Below are 15,081 nucleotides of genomic sequence, written 5' to 3'. Positions count from 1 at the left end.
CGGTTTTAATCGTTTAGGAAGTTTGTTTGACTAAGTATTATCTCCGGACATACGTAGTGCTTATGAACGTCCACCTTAGGAATCGAGACTAGATTTACATCAATCCATTCGATTGGACCGTACATAGTTATAGGTTTATTATCATGGATTCCCGGACTTCGACACCTCGCTCACTTATTTGTCTTTCGACTTTTGTTGCTTCCCGACTCTTGTTTCTCCGAACTCTTCTCTCAAATCTCTCTCGCCCTCTTACATTGATATTTTAGTTTGTTTTACTTGCTTTCTTCTTTGTTGCTTATTCGATTATAAACCTCACATTACTTTCTTTTATTTCCGCTTTTGTTTAAGTAAGCCTTTAATATCTAGACCGAGGGATAAGACCCTTCGATATCCAAACTACCTTCCTATCCTTGGATCGATCCCGGCTTTGCCGGATTACTACTTGATACCTCCGCTTGGGTGTGCAACCTTTTCGGGTGCATCACATACCTTCAACAAGCTCACACTAGTAATCTCCCTCAACTTCTTATTGGAGATTTCAATATCATTTTCCACCCACACGAGAAAATGGGGGGGAATACTCCTTCTAGACATCACATAGATCAGTTCACCTCTCCTGTTCTGGAAAATGGGTTCAATGAATTACCTTATTTAGGATCCTCTTATACTTGGACAAATAATCAGTCTGGCCCTTTTTTAGTCCAACAGCTACTAGACAGAGCACTGGCAAACCAAGAGTGGATCGATCTCTATCCCTCCTCCAAGATTACTCACCTTCCTAGACTTGGCTCGGATCACCACCCAATTATCCTCAGCACAATCAAAGAACCTAAGATTGGTACTAAACCCTTCAGATATAATCCTATATGGTACTCCAATCCAGAATGCCCAACATTAATTCAATCTCACTGGGAGGAGATCAGACCTTTGAACCATGCCACTGCAGTCCATAGCAAGTTGATAGGTCTCCAACCACTCCTTCAGCACTGGGATAAGTACCATTATAATGCTCTTACTACTGAAATTAAAGAAGTGTCAGCAAGAATTCAAAACTGTAAAAACAGTGAGTCTTATTCTTCTCATCTAAAGAAGCTGAATCAACTTTTAGATACTCAAGAAAAATTCTGGAAGATCAAATCTAGAGATAGTATCATTACTCTAGGGGATAGGAACACTAAATATTTTCATGCTATGGCTTCCTCTAGAACTAGAAATAACAGAATTAAGGGTCTCAAAAATGTATTAGGAGATTGGGTTATCAAAGGTGAAGAAATGAGTTCCATCTTGCTGTCTCATTTCTCTGAAATATTAACCTCTCAGAATACCACCTCTTCAAACCTTTTGGATAACCTATTCCACCCCATCATATCTGAGGACAGTAACCACATGATATCAGCTACTCCAACAGTAGAGGAAATAGAATTAACAGTGCATACACTCAAGGCAGATAAAGCTCCAGGACCAGATGGATACTCTCCTTCTTTTTTTCACCAAAATTGGGATGTAGTGTCTTCTGATGTTATCCTCATGGTCCAACAATTCTTCCAGACTGGTTGCCTTCCCCCAGAGCTAAATGAGACTCATATAGCCCTCATCCCAAAAAGGCCAAATCCTGCCAATGCCTCTGACTTTAGACCTATTAGCTTGTGTAACACCACCTACAAAATCATCTCCAAAATTTTGGCTAATAGGTTGAAACCTCTTCTTGACTCTTTCATTAGTCCTTCTCAAGCAGCTTTTGTCCCTGGTAGGCATGGCTCTGACAATATCCTTCTGGCTTCTGAGATTTCTCACTCCATGAAACATCAAAAGGGTAAACAAAAATACTTAGGTCTAAAGTTAGACATGAGCAAGGCTTTTGATAGGATAGAATGGAATTTCCTAATAGATATCCTCTCTAAGTTGGGTTTCTCCAGTGTTGTTTGCAACCTCATACATCAATGCATCTCTACATCTAAGTCTTCCATTCTTCTTAATGGAATCCCTGGACCTTTTTTCTCTCCTTCCAGAGGATTAAGACAAGGAGACCCAATCTCTCCCTATCTCTTTATCATTTGTATGGAAGCCTTAAGCAGAATGCTCCACTATGCTCAATCTCTTGGACACATCCAAGGTTTCAAACACTCCAGTAACTCCCCCATTATCACCCACCTTTTGTTTGCTGATGATTGTCTCTTGTTTCTTAAGATGGATATCCCCTCTGTTCATTGTCTCTTGGATCTCCTAAAACAATTTGGGACTGCCTCTGGACAAATGGTTAACCTTCAAAAAAGTGGAATCTTCTTCAGCTCCAATGCTCACAGGAAGCACTGTAAGATTGTTTCCAGGATACTCAAAGTGAAATGTATCAACAACCAGGAACCATACCTTGGTGCTAACATCTTCATATCCAAGTCCAAAACCACCCCCTTTCTTCCTATACTTGAAAAGCTTCATAAAAAACTAAGTGTCTGGAAGAAAAACCTTCTTTCTCAGGCAGGAAGAGGAAAATTGATAAAATCCTCATTATCTGCTGCCCCAAGATTTAATCTTCCTTGTAAGATTAAAAAAACCATAACATCTCTTCAGAGAGATTTCTGGTGGGGAAAAAAACTAATTCTAAAGCCCTCTATCTGAAAAATTGGAACTCTTTGTGCAAGCCTAAATCAATTGGAGGCTTAGGCTTTAGAAACATCAATTTGGACAATCAAGCTCTCAGGAGCAAGCTTAACTGGGAAATCAGATGCAATCCAGACTCTTCTTGGGTTCAATTTATGGCAGCCAAATATCACTTCACATCAAATTCCACCCTGCACAGCTCAACAAATGCCTCATGGATTTGGAAAATATAGTAAAAAACCAGTCAAAAGTTAACCAGCACATTTTCTGGGAAGTGGGTGATGGCCATCTCATTGACATATGGAATAGTTCTTGGATTCCAGGAATGCAGCCTCTAGGACAACCTGGGGACAGCAGACTTTACACTAAGGTATCCCACCTCATCACTAACTCCAACTGGAACTTACATCTCCTTCACAATCTGTTTCAGCCTGACATCATAACCAAAATTCTTTCCATCCCAATTACCAACCAAAAAGATACTCCAAAATGGACCCTAAGTCATGCAGGCACTTTCTCTGTCTCTTCCATGTATAAGCATCTTATTTTTGAACATAACGATCCCAATCCCACATCCATTTCTAGATGGAAGAAGCAATGGACCCTAAGACTTCATCCTAGAATCCTTTTATTCCTCTGAAAACTATCCCATAACATCCTTCCAGTCAATTCCATTCTTCATAAGTTCATCCAACCCATCTCTACCACATGTCCTCTCTGTAATGATGCAGAGGAAACTATGATGCACCTCCTTCAGGACTGCAAGATAACCAAGGAACTTCTTAGCCAGTTCTTAATCCCTCAGAGAATCCTCAGTAGCTTCCATTCTTTTGAGGAATGGTTCAATGCATATATAGCTACAGATCAAATGATAGATCACAGCAACTCTCTAACTCAATTAGAAACAATGTCCATCATCATTTGGCATATTTGGAAACACAGATGTGCTCTTGTGTTTAGAGACACCCAACTTGATCTGGTCACCCTTCAATCAGACATTACAAGCTACCTGACTTCACAGACCATGCAGCTTCAAACTTTTGCCTTGAACAAATCTCCAACTATCACAAAATGGACCCCCCCACCACAAGGATACCTCAAAATTAACTTTGATGCTTCATGGGATAATACTTCATCATCCATCTATGTTGGTATTGTAATATCTGATTATGCAGGAAACAAACTTGCAAAAGGATCCGCAAAGACCCTTGGAAGAACAGTAGACGAGGGAGAAAGCAAAGCCTGTCTCTTTGGTTTGAAGTGGGCAGCCCAGCACAACCTTAAGCATATAATTTTGGAGGGAGACTCTCTTAATGTAATCAACTTTTTGAATGGCAGGCATAACTCAATCCATTGGACAGCTACTCGAGTACTAAAGGAAGTTAAGAGCATGACTTCATCTTTTGATCATGTCCGTTTTTGTTTTGTGAATAGAAAGTTTAACGCCTTGGCTCATAATATGGCTGTTAACTCTAGGAAGACAGATACTTGTTGTTTTAATTGTCTTTCTTCTTGCTCAAACTCTCATTGTAATGTCTAGAACTTCGGTTTTAATCAATAGACTTTACTTTGTCTCAAAAAAAAAAAACTCTTCATTACCTCAAGAATATCAATGGCCCATTACAAATTGTTGTTTTATGAGTAACTTAGTCTTGCAGAAGAAGTTTATCTACCATCATTATCCTCATATATTATCAACTACTTTTTTTAAATTTCAACAAAAAAAAAACTACGGAGTACTTTCTAAAAAGGTTATTCTATTGCATATTAAGTCATACATTCTTTTTCATTTTGGTAAATTTTGTTTTAGTTTCTAGTTTGTGACTCACCAGTCGTTTCTTATATACGTCGAGCAGTTCGATTTGACTCCAAATAACTAAAGTCCAAAACCTTTCAACTTCCTCCAAAACCCTTAGGGACTGAGACGAAATCAATTTTAAAAAAATGTAAAAATATTAACATCTACATCATTTCTACTTCTTTCATCCACTCCATCCAGTCTCTCCTCCACCTCAAACCTCCCTCTCTCCACCTCCGGTCGTCTCTGGCAGACGATCTTGAACTCTAAATTTTTTCTTCACTTGTTATATCTATTTGAAGATTTCTACCATACAAAGAGAAAGATTTTGTGTTATTAGGTGCATTGAGGTTCATAATGGAAAATCTATTTTATGAAATTTCATAGATTTTTATAAGTGTATGCCAGATATCAATGCCTCTAGTATTATTCCTAAATAAACGCCCTACAAACACGACTGTAAGTTTCTCAAACACTCTAATTTTATTCAATCTTTTAAAATGATTACAAACTTAACTTTTATAATAGAGAAGCTAGAGTTAGTTATTGAGTAACAGAAATGCAACAAACATTTAACAAACTTTGAAGTTTAGTTAAAAGACTAACTAACTTCTTTATTTCTTGGCAGGTGCCTCTAGAATATGTGTTGGTGCTTTCAGAATAGAACTGGGTTTGACATAGTCTAAGCTGATCTTGACTTTGACTGACAAAGACCAATGTAAAGACTAATTGAGAAAACCCTAGATTCATTCTTCTCTTCTTCTGATCGTATCATCTCTTAGCCGAAAACCCTAGGTTAACAACGACCATTGATAAGCCTAAAATCTTCAAATCAGAGTAGTGTTCTTCTTTCTACGCCTCTGTATCTAATTAAAATTCATATGCGTCTGACTCATTTTTAACGGGTTGGTTTATCTTCCAAAACTCTTTTGTATAATTAAATGTTGAATTAATATTTATTTTTTTCAAAAAATAATGTTTTAATTTGAAAAAAAGAAACTGCAACTGTAACACATCAAATTGGGTGTCATTTTTGCAGACTAGATATATTACCGTAGCTCCTCTATTTTTAACTACCCATCAGAAAACTATTGTTACTCGGGAGATACTACAATTATTAGAGGATTATTCAGAGGATGACAGGTTGATTCACTTTCATTAAAAGACAAATTTTTAAAAAAAAAAGAAAAAAAATTGTCTTCGTCCTGGACGTTCTTTTACCCAGATGAATAAGCATGTCATCGTGTCAATAAGAAATTAACTGGTTTCTTTTTCATATTTGTTTCTTCTTTTTCATATTTATTATTCCTTGGGTTGGAAAAAGTAAAAAAGTGTGTATGGAAATTAGCACGTGAGTAATGAGGCTTCAATGAGTCATCAATGGCTAGGCGATAAGAAGAAACAAATATGAAAAAGAAACCAGTTAATTACTCTGAGTCCCACCCACGTGCGACCCTGGTCTCCATGTTGCCTTCTTTGGTCGGGTATTTGGTTAGTCACCGTATACAAAATGGTTTGCATTATGGTTATTTGTCTAAAGGCCCTTACTTTGTGACCAACTTCACGCGAGGCCCCTACTTTATCAAAAATATTCAGATGACCCCTTTTTTCGTTACCGTTAAATGTCCGTTACTCTCTCTCCTCCATCTCATCACCTCTCTTTGCCACATATCATCATCTTCTCTGATAGGTAGCCGACCGGTCAAAAATTCGGCGACCGGACGGCGACCTTCATAAGCAAAAAAAAAATTATATATATATTTTTCCTCTCTCTCCACCAGAGTTTGGGTAAAACCCAAACCAGATCTATTGAAGCTTCAACGAACTGCTGAAGCTTCAACAAACTGCTGAAGCTTCAACAGATATAGGGTTTGGGTTTCCTCAAACCCTAGTGGAGAGAGAGAGATTTTTTTTTTTAAGTATGACAACCGCCAGATTTTTTGACCAGACGGCGACCTATTGGAGAAGATGATGATGTGGCGTGATAGAAGACGTGACAAAGAGAGGTGATGAGATAGAAGATAGAAGATAGAGTAACAGACATTTAACTATAATGGAAAAAAAGGGTCATCTAGGTGTTTTTGATAAAGTAGGAGGCCTCGCGGGAAGCTGGTCACAAAGTAGGGGCCTTTAGGGAAATAACCCTAATAATAATAATAATAATAATAATAATAATAATAATAATAATAATAATAATAATAATATCTTATCAGTTATTTTAATAATAATAATAAATATCTACAAAATTTTAAAATATATTTTAGAATAGTAATAAAAATATGTTATTTTATATGATAAGATAGTAAAGGCAGTAATAATAATAATAATAATAATAATAATAATAATAATAATAATTGTCCATCAATATTCACAAATATCTATGAAAAGTATATTTTTGAAATATTGATAAAAATATGTTATTTCATACGACAAGAAAACAATAATATTATTTAAATAGTAAATATTCACAGTATTTGCAAATATTCACGAGTTTCTACAAAAATCTAAAAATATATTTTCGAGACATTAATAAAAATATGTTATTTTATATAATAATAACAAAATATCCACTACACATTTTGTTTATGGATTAAATATCCACTACACTTGGTTGCCCGAGTGGTTAAAGTGTTGGCATATACTCCGAATATCCCGCGTTCAATCGCCAGAGAAGGTGGAATTTTTGGATTATTAAACTTGGGGTTATTAGGGCATAAACAATGTATATCGGCTTTAGGCCATAGTTAGTTAGGTTTATCACATCTTTAATGTATCAACGCGGCAACGCCTTGTAATGACTATCGTACATCGAAGTCAAATTATCAAAAAAATAAATAAATATCTTGCAACGTCTACAAAATATTTTGTCTATTGATAAATATTTTGAAATGTCTTAAAATATTTTAAACTGTCTACCGGAAATTTTGTCCATGAAGGTCCGTCAAAATTTATACCCACTGCCCCTAGATACAATATGAAAGTACCTATATTTAAATACCTAAATCAATCTTTGTTTGAAATAATAATACAGTATCTTTTGTTTAAGTGTTCACAAGACAAATCTATACTTGTAAGAAAATTAAATAACTGAAATTGTATTAGAATTTTGTACTTGTATTTAGGGTTTTCTATAAAGAAAATCAGATGCACACTCATCAATACACTTTCTTTTTTAATGGATAACGACTGACAGACCCACAGTCTTTCAAAACAATAAAAACCGTAAAAAAGAGCCGTTTCTTTCCCCTCCTTTTATTCCTCCTTTATTAATAAAACAACCCACCTTTTATCATTCTCCCTAAAATACCCTCCACGCTATCGTCTTCCTTCCACCACCAAGGCACCAGCATCCTCGATTTCATCATATCACAAATCTCTAGGCACATAAAATTAAAACGAGAGATGTTTGAAGCGTATATTCTTCACTCTTCTCATGGATCCCACCACCACCACCACCACCACCACCACATTATGAATATCAATTATGGAAATAACTTCTCCCACTTGAACTTTCATAAAAAAGAAAGTCACTCTCCTTTCTTACTTTCTCTCTAAGGATGAAGAATTTAATATTCGAATAAGATTGTTGGTATTGGTAGAGACCTTTGAGAGTATTAGGAAAGCTCTTAGTTATAATTTTAATATTGAGTTATTTTTCAAATGACTCCCTGACCAGATTCTAACTTGGCCCCTAGTATATTGAAAATATTTTAATGGTTTCATGTTCTTCTTTTTTGTTCACAACTCGTTAAAGTTAACATTTCTATTCTCATTTTACACTTTTGTGTTTGTAATCAACTGTTAGCGAGAATTTCCAAACTCTTCACAAAAGAACAAACTTTACCGTTCTCTACAAAATTTATCATTGATCTTTCTCTTTCTAAAATTTCGCCTCAAAGCGTGCTATTTTCATTTCAAAAAGCTGAATCTTTGCCCTAGTTTCGATTACACTTATAATCCCCTATTCCACTTCTTTACCCACTTTCATCTCCCGATTCTCACTTCAAAATCGAAGTTAATCGAAAGAAACAAATTTCTTCGAGTTTTTTACTACACTGTTTTTCAGTTTCTAAATTTTTCCGAATTTTCGACGATATTTTTTTCACAAAGAACAAACTCTCTGTACACAACTTTGCAAATGTTAACATTAATGGGATGCTGACAGAAAGAATAAAATTGGGCCATACAAATAGGAGGTCAGACGAGAATCTGATCATAAAATAGGGGGCCATTCGGGGAAAAAACCCTTCCATACGTAGAGAGTTGATTAAAACTGAGGGATTTCAAACAACTTCTTTTTAAGCATTGTAAATACTAAAAATGGCCCTATAAATACCAACGGCCAAAAATAACGGTACAGTGAAAACTCTTTCTCTCCCTTTCTCAAATGTTTGATTGGTTTATCTTCTCTCCAACTTCACCATTTCACCCCAAATACACAGTAAGCCACCACAGCAACTCTCTCTCTCTAAACTTTCTCTCTCTAACTTTCCTATGCCATGACTAGTCTCCGCCATCGTCCTCAAGCCACTCGGAACACCACCGGTGGTGACGGCGATGCCTCCTATACTCCAAACAGGAACCGAGCTTTCAACATCATCCCCATCCACGACCTTATTTCCGACCACCCATCTCTTCGTTACCCTGAAGTTAGAGCAGTCGCTTCAGCTCTTCGAACTGCCGGAGAACTTCGAAAACCACCATTTGTTACTTGGCTTGATGAATATGATCTTCTTGATTGGCTTGGAATCTTCTTTGGTTTTCAACCAGATAACATTCGTAATCAAAGAGAACATCTCGTACTTCACTTAGCTAATTCACAAATGCGTCTTCAACCTCCTCCTCGAGATATTGATTCTCTTGACCTTTCTGTACTCCGTCGTTTCCGCCGGAAACTCCTCTCAAATTATACTTCTTGGTGTTCTTATCTTGGCCGGAAATCAAATATTTGGTTATCTGATCGTCGTCCAGATCAAAGAAAAGAACTTTTATATGTTTGTCTTTACCTTCTAATTTGGGGAGAATCAGCTAATTTGAGGTTTGTTCCTGAATGTATTTGTTATATTTTTCATCATATGGCTTTAGAATTGAATAGAATTTTAGAAGGTTATACTGATGAAAACACTGGGGCTCCTTTTCTTCCTTCAATTTCTGGTAAAGATGGTTACTTGAAACAAGTTGTTACCCCAATTTATAAAATTATTAGTGAGGAAGTTAGTAATAGTAGAAATGGTACTGCCCCTCATTCTGCTTGGAGAAATTATGATGATATTAATGAGTATTTTTGGAGTAGAAGATGTTTTAAGAGATTGAAATGGCCAATTGATACTAGTAGTAACTTTTTTGTAACAAAAAAGAAAGGTAAAGGTGTGGGTAAAACTGGTTTTGTTGAACAAAGATCATTTTGGAATATTTTTCGGAGTTTCGATCGGCTTTGGATTCTACTAATATTGTTTTATCAAGCTGCTATTATTGTTGCTTGGGAAGGTACTTTCTATCCTTGGAAAGCACTGGAGAAGAGAGATACTCAGGTAAGAGTTCTTAGTATCTTTATAACTTGGGCAAGTCTTAGATTTCTTCAATCACTACTTGATGCAGGAACTCAGTATAGTTTAGTTTGTAAGGAGACTATTTTGGTTGGTATTAGAATGGTTCTCAAAAGTTTTGTTGCAATTGGGTGGATTGTTGTGTTTAGTGTTTTCTTTGGTAGAGTTTGGTACCAGAGGAATCATGATGGTAGATGGTCATATGAAGCAAATCAAAGATTGTTGAATTTCTTAATGGCTGCATTGATATTTATCGTTCCTGAGCTCTTAGCCGTGTCTTTATTTATTATTCCTTGGGTTAGGAACTTCCTTGAGGAGACCAATTGGAGGATCTTTTATGTTTTGACATGGTGGTTTCAGGCCCGGACTTTCGTAGGTCGTGGTCTCAGAGAAGGACTTGTGAGTAATATAAAATACTCACTTTTCTGGATATGCATTTTGGTTTCCAAATTCTCCTTCAGTTACTTCCTCCAAATCAGGCCCATGGTAAATCCGACAAAGTCCGTATTGAATCTCAAGCGAATAGATTATAGTTGGCATGAGTTCTTTAGCAACACAAATAGATTGGTGGTTGGGTTGTTGTGGCTTCCGGTGATTCTGATATATCTCATGGATTTGCAGATTTGGTATTCGATTTTTTCCTCTCTCGTTGGTGCAATAGTTGGGTTATTCTCACATTTGGGAGAGATTCGTAATACTGAACAGTTGAGGCTTAGGTTTCAGTTTTTCGCTAGTGCTATGCAGTTTAATCTTATGTCCGAGGAACTGTTGGTTAAGGGCGGGGATACACTAAGGAACAGATTAATCGATGCCATTCAAAGATTGAAGCTTCGTTATGGTCTGGGCCAGCCTTACAAGAAGATTGAGTCGGATCAGGTTGAGGCGAACAAGTTTGCTCTCATATGGAATGAGATACTTCTGAATTTCAGGGAAGAAGATATTATTAGTGATTGTGAGCTTGAGCTCCTGGAACTACCTCGAAACTTATGGAACATAAGAGTTATTCGGTGGCCTTGTTTTCTTTTACGAAATGAATTGCAACTAGCTCTCAGGCAAGCGAAAGAGTTGGTTAATTCTACTGATAGGGCTCTTTGGGAAAAGTTATGCAAGAACGAGTATAGGCGGTGTGCTATCATTGAAACATATGATAGCGCCAGATTCTTGCTTCGTGAAATAATCAAAACGAACACGGATGAGTATGTCATTGTTGCGAACTGGTTCGCCGAGATTGATCATGCTCTTCAGATGGGCAAGTTCACACAGACATATAAAACAAATATATTGCCTAATATCCATACCCAAATGGTTACCCTAGTTGAGCTCTTGACCAAGCCTAAGAAAGATATGTGCGCGATCGTGAATGTGTTACAGGCCCTTTATGAGATTTTGACTAAAGATTTCCTGAAGGTGAAGAAAACCATGGAGCAACTAAAACAAGAGAGGTTAGCATCTCAGAGGCCGGGTTTGCTGTTTGAGTCTGTTATTGAGTTACCGGATGAAGAAGATGCTTCCTTCTATTGTCAGGTGAGGCGTTTTGGGACAATTATCTCTTCCAGAGATGCTATGCACAAAATACCTACAAACCTTGAAGCAAGACGCAGAATTGCGTTCTTTAGCAATTCCTTGTTTATGAACATTCCCCATGCTCCAAAAGTGGAGAAAATGATGGCATTCAGTGTTTTGACTCCTTACTATAATGAAGAAGTCATGTACGGCAAGGAACAACTGAGGGTTGAAAATGAAGATGGTATCTCTACTCTGTTTTATTTGCAAAAGATTTATGAAGATGAATGGAATAATTTCTTGGAGCGGATGCACAGAGAGGGTATGAAGAGTGAAGACGAGATATGGACAACAAAACTGAGGGATCTTCGTCTTTGGGCATCTTACCGAGGCCAGACTCTGTCACGTACTGTAAGAGGAATGATGTATTATTATAAGGCTCTATCAATGCTAGCGTATCTAGATTCAGCGTCAGAGATGGATATTAAGGAAGGAGCAAGAGAACTCACTTCTTTTGGTTCACTGAGGCAACAACAACAAAATAGAGGCATAGATGGCGTTGGCTTGCAGAGGTCACAATCTTTGAAAGGTCCGAGTAGGCAAAGTACTGGAGCTAGTCTTTTGTTTAAAGGCAATGAATGTGGAACTGTTATGATGAAGTTCACATATGTGGTAGCTTGCCAGATCTATGGGACACAGAAAGCTGGCAAAAAAGCAGCAGCAGATGAGATTTTGTATCTAATGCAAAACAATGAAGCTCTTCGAGTTGCCTACGTCGATGAGGTTCATACAGGAAGGGAAGAAATGGAGTATTTTTCAGTTCTCGTGAAGTACGATCAGAAGTTGAAGAAGGAGGTAGAGATATACAGAATTAGGTTACCTGGTCCATTAAAGATTGGAGAGGGCAAACCTGAAAATCAGAATCATGCCATTATCTTCACTAGAGGTGATGCAGTTCAGACCATTGACATGAACCAAGACAACTATTTTGAGGAAGCTCTCAAGATACGTAATCTACTCGAAGAATTCAAGAAGTATTACGGGCTCCGGAAACCGACAATCTTAGGAGTTCGTGAGAACATCTTTACAGGTTCTGTATCGTCACTTGCTTGGTTTATGTCTGCTCAAGAAACGAGCTTTGTTACACTGGGCCAACGAGTTCTTGCAAATCCTTTGAAGGTGAGAATGCATTATGGACACCCTGATGTGTTTGATCGGTTCTGGTTCTTATCTCGAGGTGGAATTAGCAAGGCTTCTAGAGTAATAAACATCAGTGAAGACATATTTGCCGGTTTCAATTGCACATTAAGAGGTGGTAACGTGACACATCATGAATACATCCAAGTAGGTAAGGGGAGAGATGTTGGGTTAAACCAAATATCCATGTTTGAAGCCAAGGTTGCAAGTGGCAATGGTGAACAAGTTCTCAGCAGAGACGTCTATCGATTAGGTCATCGCCTTGATTTTTTCCGGATGCTTTCCTTCTTCTATACTACTGTTGGGTTCTTCTTTAACACAATGATCGTAGTTGTTACCGTTTATGCATTCCTTTGGGGCCGTCTTTATCTATCTCTCAGTGGCATTGAGAGATCTATGCAGACAGCTACCAACAATAGAGCATTCGGAGCAATCCTCAATCAGCAATTCATCATACAGCTTGGTATGTTCACTGCCCTTCCAATGATTGTAGAGAATTCTCTTGAGCACGGCTTTCTTCCCGCAATCTGGGATTTCTTGACAATGCAGCTACAAATGGCATCAGTTTTTTACACATTTTCAATGGGAACTCGATCCCATTACTTTGGCCGGACTATTCTCCATGGTGGAGCAAAGTATCGAGCAACAGGTCGTGGATTTGTCGTCGAGCATAAAAGTTTTGGCGAGAACTATCGGCTCTATGCTCGAAGCCATTTTGTGAAGGCAATTGAACTAGGCATGATACTAACAGTTTATGCTGCCCATAGCCCTGTAGCTAAGGATACTTTAGTTTACATAGCTATGTCTATATCGAGTTGGTTTCTAGTGGTATCATGGATTATGGCACCCTTTTTGTTCAACCCTTCTGGTTTTGATTGGTTAGAAACTGTATATGACTTCGAAGATTTCATGAACTGGATATGGTTCCGAGGTGGGATATTCACAAAAGCAGATGAAAGTTGGGAAACATGGTGGTACGAAGAACAAGACCATCTCAAGACAACTGGCCTATGGGGGAAGTTACTAGAGATAATTCTAGACCTTCGTTTTTTCTTTTTCCAATATGGGATTGTTTATCGCCTTAAAATTGCCAATGGGAACACAAGTATTGCAGTTTACTTGCTCTCATGGATTTTCGTGGTTGTGGTTGTTGGATTTTATGTGATAATTGGCTATGCTCGTGAGAAATATGCAGCAAAGGAACACATGTATTATCGGCTAGTTCAATGGGCTGTCATTCTGACTACGGCTCTCGTTCTTATCATCTTCATGGAGTTCACCTCATTCCAACTTATTGATCTCCTTACATGCCTCTTAGCTTTCATTCCTACGGGCTGGGGCTTATTATTGATAGCCCAAGTAATCAGGCCCTTTTTGCAGTCGACTATAGTATGGGACATTGTTGTTACATTGGCTCGGCTCTATGATATTCTACTAGGAGTGATCATTATGGCTCCTGTGGCACTTCTCTCGTGGCTCCCTGGTTTTCAATCAATGCAAACAAGGATTCTCTTCAATGAAGCATTTAGCAGAGGTCTTCAGATATCTCGTATCCTAACGGGCAAAAAAATCTAGCGACATGTAAAGGTAAAATCTCAATTGTCATCTTTTTCTCTTAAACAAACGTCAATATGAACGACCAAATAGGCGTTACATCGTTCGGTTTAGGTTTATAGCTGTACTTTATCCCCTTATTTTTGAAATGTTACAACTTTTCCATGAAATTGCTTTAACGTATGTTTTCTACACATTTACAGAACAACTCGATATTGAGGTCTTCAGATATCTTGTATTCTAACGGGCAAAAAAATCTAGTGACATGTAAAGGTAAAAAATCTAAATTGTATTTTTTTCTCTAAAAAAATGTCAATATGAATTGCCAAAGAGGCTTACATCATTTGTCGTCTCAGATTTATAGCTCTACTTTATCCTCGTACTTTTTTAAATGTTTGAACTTTCCATTAACTTGCTCTAACATATATTTTCTAAACATTTACAGAACTGCTCAGATATTGAAGTAGCCGATCACCTTCGACATTCCTCATTCAAAGTCACCCCAGTGGTAGTCGAGGTTTCTGTTTTACTTTTTTGTTGTCTGTTTCGCCTGATAATTACTCGATATTCATATTTCTAATTCATATTAGATTTTCATATTCTTAACACTCTATTTAACAAGTAGTACTAACTGCACTTTGTGTTTTCTTAGCGAAGCTTACTAACTCAACTACAGTTTATGTACATTTTATGATTAGAACATGATATATTAAGATCTTCGCCTATTTGTTTGGCATTCCATGTTCTCTTAGGGAAGCTTAGTAACCGGAAAGAACGAGTGATGATCTCAGTTGTAAGGACAAGCTCAGAGCTCAGGTGAAGGCTGAAATGCTGAAGTGGGTGATTGAGATGAGCTGCCGATTTTTTCTCTAGATGAGCGGCTCA

General features: G+C 37.4%; 1 non-coding gene and 1 pseudogene across 3 annotated transcripts; both read left to right on the top strand.

Moving 5' to 3' along the window:
* The first annotated feature begins 8,730 nt into the window (after window positions 1-8,730).
* LOC147552023 (callose synthase 12 pseudogene) lies at window positions 8,731-14,918 on the top strand (annotated as a pseudogene). 2 transcript variants are annotated; one of them, XR_015237979.1, is made up of 3 exons: window positions 8,731-14,229; window positions 14,400-14,469; window positions 14,642-14,918. The product of XR_015237979.1 is annotated as a callose synthase 12 pseudogene, transcript variant X1 (transcript). The 2 variants fall into 2 exon arrangements; XR_015237980.1 differs by lacking the exon at window positions 14,400-14,469 and having other exon boundaries at window positions 8,753-14,229.
* LOC147552024 (small nucleolar RNA J33) lies at window positions 11,855-11,935 on the top strand. The gene has a single exon (XR_015239050.1). It is a non-coding gene; the product is annotated as a small nucleolar RNA J33 (small nucleolar RNA).
* Window positions 14,919-15,081: the final 163 nt, after the last annotated feature.

Source organism: Eschscholzia californica, unplaced genomic scaffold, assembly GCF_041429995.1.
Source record: "Eschscholzia californica isolate CP2 unplaced genomic scaffold, dmEscCali1.0.p SCAF_3, whole genome shotgun sequence".
NCBI lineage: Eukaryota > Viridiplantae > Streptophyta > Magnoliopsida > Ranunculales > Papaveraceae > Eschscholzia > Eschscholzia californica.
This window is presented reverse-complemented; position numbering and strand designations above follow the sequence as displayed.